The 8,436-nt window shown below is 41.9% G+C and overlaps 1 protein-coding gene across 3 annotated transcripts in view; it reads right to left on the bottom strand.

Moving 5' to 3' along the window:
- The window catches only part of APBA2 (amyloid beta precursor protein binding family A member 2), a 223,033-nt gene that overhangs the window by 170,454 nt on the left and 44,143 nt on the right, over positions 1-8,436 (bottom strand). For all 3 annotated transcript variants that reach the window (XM_081831510.1, XM_081831517.1, XM_081831511.1), the window contains exon 2: positions 7,991-8,097. The gene's annotated coding sequence lies outside the window, so the exon portion shown is untranslated. The remainder of the gene's footprint in view (positions 1-7,990; positions 8,098-8,436) is intronic.

Here is an 8,436-nt window from a genome sequence, read left to right as displayed (position 1 = left end):
AACAGGGAAGAATAGATTGGTAAGGTAAACAGAGGGATGGAAAGTCTAAGAATCAAAAACAGATGCTAGTTTTTTTTTGGGTTTTTTTTTTGTTTTTTTAGAGATGGGGAGAGAGAGAAAGAGAGAAGAGGGAGAGGGAGATAGAGAATCTTAAGCAGGCTCCATGCCCAGTGCAGAGCCCAAAGTGGGGCTTGATCTCACAACCCTGAGATCATGACCTGAGCCAAAATCAAGAGCTGGATACTTAACCAACTGAGCCACCCAGGTGCCCTGATGCTAGAAATTTTTTTTTTAAAAAGAACCCATAGGGGCACCTGGGTGGCTCAGTCAGTTGAGCGTCCAACTCTTGGTTTTGGCTTGGGTCATGATCTCAGAGTCCTGAGATGGAGCCCTGCATCAGCCTCCACGCTCCGCTGGGAGTCTACTCGCTCTCTCTCTGGAATAAATAATAAATAAAAATATTTTTATTTTATTTTATTAAATAAATAAATAAATAAAATCCTTAAAAAAAAAAAAGAAAAGAAACCTGTAATAGAAATGAAGAATGCCCTTGAAAATGAATAATACTCATCAGTAGATTCAAGATGGCTGAGGAACAAATCAGTGAGCTTGAAGATAGGTCATTAGAAACTTTCCCAACTGAAATGCAAAGAGAAAAAAAGAATGGGGGTTGGGGGTAGCATCCAAGAATTGTGAGACAATATCAAGATATACATGTAACTGGAATATCAAAAGGAGTCAAAAGAAATAATGGAGAAGGAAAAATATTTGCAGTAATAACGGCCAAAATTTTCCCAAAATTACTAACAGCAAACCACAGATCCAGGAGGCTCAAAAAACACCGAACAGAATAAATACTTAAAAAAAAAAAAAAGAAAAGAAAAAAAACAAAACCAAAAAATACCCATGCAAACAGCAAAAAACCAAAGAGAAAGAGAAAATCATAAAAGAAGTCAAAAGGAAGTGGGAAAACATTTTATGTAGAGAGGAACAAAGAAAAGATTAACTGCAGACTTCTCATGAAACCATGTCAGAGTGGATAAAAACACCAGACCAAACAATATGCTGTCTACAAGAAACCCATTTTAAATATAAAGACTCTGTTAGGTTAAAAGTAAAGAAATGGAGAAAGATATACCATGCTAATGCCAATCAAAAAAAATCGGGAGTACCGATACTAATTTCAGACACAGCAGACTTTAGAACAAGGAAAATCATCATGGATAGAGAGTGGGCAATTACATAATGATATATAATTCTATTCAATTCTTCAGGGATATATTACAATCCTAAAATAAAATAAGATAAAAACAGAGAGGGAGGCAAACCGTAAGAGACTCTTAAGTATAGAGAACAAACTGAGGGTTGCTGGAGGGAAGGTAGGTGGGGGGGATGGGCTAGATGGATGATGGGCATTAAGGAGGGTACTTGTTGTGATGAGCACTGGGTGTTATACGTAAGTGATGAATCACTAAATTCTACTCCTAAAACCAATACAACATTATATGTTAACTAACTTGAATATAAATTTTAAAACGGAGATATTACAATCCTAAACAGTTATGCACCTAACAACAGAGTATTAAAATATATGAGGCAAAAACTGATAGAATTGAAAAGAGAGACAAATCTACTATTATAATTGGAGACTTCACCATCCTCTGTCAGTAACTGATATAACAAGCAGGCAGAAAATCAACAAGGATAGTTCACTTGAACAGCACTATCAATCAACTGCATCTAATTGACATTTATAGAATATTCCAACAACAGCAAAATACACATTCTTCTCAAGCTTGCATGGAACATTCACCCAAGTGTCTTAATCCACTGGGCTGCTATAACAAAATACCAAGACTAGGAGGCTTATAAACAACAATCTTTTATTTCTCCCAGTTCTAGGAACTAGAAGTCCAAGATTGGGGAGCCAGCATGGTCAGGGGCAGGTCCCTTTCTGGGGCTCAGGCTTCTCAGTGTATCCTCATATGGCAGAGCTCTGTGAGGTCTCTTTCATAAGGGTACTAATACCATCAGGAAGGCTCTGCCTAATCACCTTCCCAAGGTCCCACTTCCGAGTACCATAGCCTTGGGAGGTAGGACGTCAAAAAAGTAATTTGCAGGGGGCTGGGGGAGGGGGGAATACAAACATTATGATCATAGCAGTGAAACAGACCACATTTGGGGCCAAAAACACACCTTAATAAGTTTTTTTTAATAGAAATCATACAAAGTATTTTCTTAGACTAAAATGGAATTAAACCAAAAATCAATTAACAAGAAGATAGATGAAATCCCCAAATAACCCAAAATCTAACAACACAATTCTAAATAACACAAGGGTCAATGAGGAAATATCAACAAATTTTTAGAATTTTTTTGAACTAAATAAAAATACCATTGGTCAAAATTTGTAGAATGTAGCAAAAGCAGTGTTTAGAGAAATATGTATCGCATTAAAAGTATCTGTTAGAAAAGAAGATTTAAAATCAATAACCTAAGCTTCTACCTTAGGAAACAAGATGAAGAACAATTTTAAGCCTAAATTAAGCACAAGAAATATAGCAAAAGAGCATAAATCAATGAAACTGAAAATAGGAAAATGATAGAAAAAAATCAACACACCAAAAATCTGGGGGTTTTTTTGACCAAGCTAAAGAAGAAAAAGGAGAGAAGACACAGATTACTAATACCAGAAATGAAAGAAATACTGATCCCATGGACATTAAAGGCATAATGAAAGAATACTACAGAGAACTCTATGCCCCCAAATTTGATAATTTAGATAAAATGTACCAATTTCTTAAAAGATATACACTACCAAACTCAAACAACGAGAAAGACAAAGCGAACGGTTATCTGTATTAAAGAAATTAAATCAATAATTAATAACCTTCCCCAAAAAATCACTAGGCCCGGATGACTTCTCTCATGAATTCTATCAAATGTTTAAGGAAGGTAGGATATCAATTCTCATATAATCTATTTCAGAAATTAGAAAAGGAAGGAATGGGGCGCCTGGGTAGCTCAGTCAGTAAGTGTTCAACTCTTTGTTCTGGCTCAGGTCATGATCCCAGGGTTGTAAGATCAAGCCCTGTGTCAGGCTGTTTGCTCTGTGGGGAGTCTGCTTGAGATTCTCTCCCTCTGCCCCCCATCCCCCCAAACTTGCATGCACACATGCGTGCTCACTCGCTCTCTCTCTAAAAAAAAAGAAAAGAAAGGAACACTTTCTGAATTATTTTATGAAGCCAGTATGACCCTAACATCAAAACCAGATAATTATAAGAAAACTACAGACCAGTATCTCTCATGAACACCCTTAAAAATCCTCAACAAAATATTAGCAAATAGAATCCAACAATGTATGAGAAGAATTATACACCACAACCAAGTGACATGTCTTCCAGTGATGCCATGTTGCTTCAACATGAGAAAAGCAATTAATGTAAGCCATCACACACAAGACTAAAGAAGAAAAATATATGATCATATTAATTGATGCAGAAAAAGCATTTGACAAAATCCAACACCAATTCCTGATTAAAAAAAAAAACACTCACTAAATTAATAATAGAGGAAAATATCCTTAGCTTCACAAAGGGAAATGCAAATCAAAACCACAATAAGATACCACTTCGCACCCATATGGCTGACCATAACTTTAAAAAAAAAAGAGAAGAGCAAATGTTGGTAAGGATAAGGAAAACCAGAACCCTTATATACTGCTGGTGAGAATGTAAAACAATACAGTAGTTGTGGAAAACAGTTTGGTGGTTCCTCAAAAATTACCATATCATCCAGCAATTCCACTCCTAGGTATATACACAAAAGAACAGGAAACATGTATTCAGACAAATACCTGTCACACGCATTCATAACAGCATTATTCACAATAGCCAAAAGGTCAAAACAACCCAAATGTCCATCGACGGATGAATGGATAAACACAACGTGGTATAGAAATATATGATGGAACAGTATCAGTATTCCATCAATAGTATCAATAGTTTCAGTCTTAAAAAGGAATAAGTTCTTCCAATCAAGAAATGGGCAGAAGAATGAACAGACATTTCTGCAAAGAAGACAGACAAATGGCCAACAGACACATGAAAAAGTGCTCAACATCGCTTGGCATCAGGGAAATACAAATCAAAACCTCAATGAGATACCACCTCACACCAGTCAGAATGGCTAAAATTAACAAGTCAGGAAACGACAGATGTTGGCGGGGATGCGGAGAAAGGGGAGCCCTCCTACACTGTTGGTGGGAATGCAAGGTGGTGCAGCCGCTCTGGAAAACAGTATGGAGGCTCCTCCAAAAGTTGAAAATATAGCTACCATATGACCCAGCAATTGCATTACTGGGTATTTATGCCAAAGATACAAATGTAGTGATCCAAAGGGGCACATGCACCCCAATATTTATAGCAGCAATGTCCACAATAGCCAAACTATGGAAAGAGCCCAGATGCCCATCAACAGATGAATGGATAAAGAAGATGTGGTATATATATACAACGGAATATTACGTAGCCATCAAAAAAATGAAATCTTGCCATTTGCAATGACGTGGATGGAATTAGAGGGTATTATGCCAAGTGAAATAAGTCAATCAGAGAAAGGCAATTATCATATGATCTCACTGATATGAGGAATTTGAGAAAAAAGATGGAGGATCATAGGGGAAGGGAGGGAACAATGAAACAAGAAGAAACCAGAGAGGGAGACAAACCATAGGAGACTCTTAATCTCAGGAAACAAACTGAGGGTTGCTGGAGTGGAGGGGGGTGGGAGGGATGGGGTGGCTGGGTGTTGGACATTGGGAGGGTATGTGCTATGGTTAGTGCTGTGAATTGTGTAAGACTGATGAATCACAGACCTGTACCCCTGAAACAAATAATACATTATATGTTAACAAAAAAAAAAAAAAAAGGGAATGAAGTTCTGATACCTGCTACAACTCGGATGAACCTCATAAACATTATGCCAAATCAAAGGCCATTTGGGCTGCTATAACAAAATACCCCAGACTATGTGGGTTATAAACATTTATTTCACACAGTTCTAGAGGCTGTGACACAAAAGATCACATACTGTATGATTTCTAATTTTATAGGAAACATCCATTATAGAGAAATCCATAGAGACTGAAAACAGGATGATGATTGGCGGGGGGAAGGGTGACAGGGAATGGGGAGAGACTGCTTAATGAGCATGAGTGTTTTCTTCTGGAATGATGAACGTGTCCTGGAACAAGGTAGAAGTATAATGGATGCACGACACTGGGAAGGCATTAAATGTTACTAAATTATACACTTTAAGATGGTTAATGGTTAATTTCATGTTATGGGAATTTAACCTCAATTTTTTAAAAATGCAGATAACATCATATTTAATGGTGAGAACTGGAGACTTTCCCCCTAAGATTGAGATCAAGGCAGAGAGAGAGAGAGAGAAACAATATCCAAATGCTGCAGGGCAATTAGGATGATGACAGAAAATCACGTGTTGGATTTGTCAACGCCAGGTGTTGGTGACCTGGACAAGAATTCTTGGTGGGATAAGAGAGGGTGGGAAGACAACCAGAGTAAACTGAAGAATGCCCAGGCTTACTTCTGGTTTTTAGGAAACAGGGTCACAACCTTTCTGCATCTTGTCTTGAAATTGCTCAAAAACAAAAGAACAGGAAATGAAAATAAACATTATACCTGCGAATTAGAAACCAAATTTTCTCAGATCTAGGGGATGTTTATTACTATCTCCTGGTCTAGTCTATCCTGACTGATACACATTTTATAAGGATTTAACCCAAAATTATGAAATAACTATATTGGTTAAATAGAGCAGCCCTACAGAATGAAAACTATGAGTTAAAATCATCTTTACCACAACAGGAAGTCCAGAAATAACAGCACATATATAATCTTTACAAATACAGAGATAAATCCCAGAAGAAACAGCTAAAAGCTGGAAGTGGTGGTCTATGGGGAGCAGGATAGGGCAGGAGTTGCACGGGGAGAGTAGGGCGGAAGCCAAGAGTCTATCATTTTCTTCATAAACCTTACAGAACTCTTGACTCCTCAAAATATGTAGAGGTATTATATTGATAAAATAAAAATAGTATTTGAAAAAGTGAACCAAGGGCTGTGAAGGGGGCTGAGGGCAGGTGGTGTATGTCATGTCACAGCCAGAAAGGACCTGGCCAAGAATGCTGTGTAAGCACGCCTGTGCACAGGGCTGGGTCCTAACTGCCTCAGTTTCCCCAGCACCCAGGACAGGGCCTGGCACAGGGACAAAGGCACCCTGCTACGAAAAGGGCTCGTGTGGGATGATTACACAGCTGCTGATGATGCCCCCATCCGTTGGCAGGAGAAGGCTGGGCTGCTCCTTTGACCAGACCCCACAGGCAGCTGGAAGATGAGCCCTGCCCTAGAAGGGGACCTGTTATGCATTGAATTATGGCCCCCAAGATAATGTTCAAGTCCTAACCCTCAGGACCTGTGTTTGTGACTCTATTTGCAAACAAGGACTCTCCAGATGATCACGTTAAGGTGAGGTCATTGGAGTGGGCCCTAATCCAGTATGACTGGTGCCCTTATATAAAGGGGATATTTGGATTCAGAGATAGAAACACAAGCAGCAGGCCACGTGGTTAGCATTACGGCGCCAGAAGCCAAGGAACGCCAGAAACCACCAGCAGATGGAGAGAGGCCTGGAACCAAACCCCCTCACAGTCGCCAGAAGGAGCCATCTCCACTGCCCCCTCGATCTTGGATTTCCAGCCTCCAGAACTGAGAGAGAATAAGCCTCTGTTGTTTAAGACCCCAGTCTGTGGTACTTTGTCACAGCAGCCCTGAGAAGCTAATGCAGGCCTGGGGACACACTCCCTAGCCGGTGACACCCCCTCAGGCGCAGCCTTGTCTGAGGCCTCCGTCATAGCCCGGGCGCCCGGCACAATCCACTTGGGCGACGGTGGGGTGGATTTTCCACAGTGGTCCACAAACCTCAGGCTGCCCTGCCCCACCTGCTGACCCTGGGGAGGGGCACCCCAGGCTGGCCACCTGTGTCAGAACAATGGCCTGGGTGCAGAACAATTTAGGAATTGTTATTGCTAGGTCAGCGGGGCAGACCCTGCCCACATCCTGGGGCCCTCATGGCTGTACTCCGAGGGAGAGACACCCCCCTGGCCCCTCCGCACCCTGACAGGAAGGGGGGGCTGCCTAGGAGGCAACACAGTGCCACTCAGAACACCAGGGCAGCAGAAGGGGACCCAGTGGGTCTGACAGGGGAGATGGACAGGGTCATAGGAAACATAGTCTACTGTGTGGCCACCTGTCCTCTAGGGACATCCTGCACTCCTTCCTGTCTCTCTCCACAAAATGAAGGTAAATTTATGGGGCGCCCGGGTGGCTCAGTCCGTTAAGCGGCTGCCTTCAGCTCAGGTCATGATCCCGGGGTCCTGGGATCGAGCCCCGCATCGAGCCTGCTTCTCCCTCTCCCTCCGCTGCTCCCCCTGCTTCTGCTCTCTCGCTCACGATCTCTCTCTCTCAAATACATAAAATCTTTTTAAAAATGTTTAAAAAAAGGGCGCCTGGGTGGCTCAGTTGGTTGAGCGACTGCCTTCGGCTCAGGTCATGATCCTGGAGTCCCGGGATCGAGTCCCGCATCGGGCTCCCTGCTCAGCGGGGGGTCTGCTTCTCCCTCTGACCCTCTTCCCTCTCATGTGCTCTCTCTCTCTCATTCCCTCTCAAATAAATAAATAAAATCTTAAAAAAAAAATGTTTAAAAAAAAATGAAGGTAACTTTGAAAAAAAAAAGGAAAACCATGAAAAAATTTTAGCGTAGCTGCATTCAAGCTTCTGTTAGAGAGAGAGGTGGGGGCGACAGGACGCACTGGTGTTCTCCCAGCTCCCATTTAGCACATGAGCCGAGGTGTCTATGACAATGGCATGTGGGGCACAGCACAGCAGTGACAACCACAGGTCCTACTCACTCAGAGTCGCTGGGCCCCAGAGGACTCTCAGCCATCCGCAGGACGGTCCTGGCCTCGGAGGCTGGCGTGCCCACGTGGGATTCAGCAATGCGTAAATCTTCTGGAGACTGAAACGAAAGAGAGCACAAATAGGGTGTCAGGGGGCTGCAGGCAAGCCGCTCGTTTATGAACACACGGGCATTCTATCTGAGTGACGGACCACACGTTAAAAAAAGAGAGGCTAACACTGTTGGTGGGAATGCAAGCTGGTGCAGCCACTCTGGAAAACAGTATGGAGGTTCCTCAAAAAGTTGAAAATAGAGCTACCATATGATCCAGCAATTGCACTACTGGGTATTTACCCCAAAGATACAAATGTAGGGATCCGAAGGGGTACGTGCACCCCGATGTTTATAGCAGCAATGTCCACAATAGCCAAACTGTGGAAAGAGCCAAGATGTCCATCG

Source organism: Leptonychotes weddellii, chromosome 9 (genome assembly GCF_054177405.1).
Source record: "Leptonychotes weddellii isolate Sample4059 chromosome 9, ASM5417740v2, whole genome shotgun sequence".
In the NCBI taxonomy this organism is placed as follows: Eukaryota; Metazoa; Chordata; class Mammalia; order Carnivora; family Phocidae; genus Leptonychotes; species Leptonychotes weddellii.
This window is presented reverse-complemented; position numbering and strand designations above follow the sequence as displayed.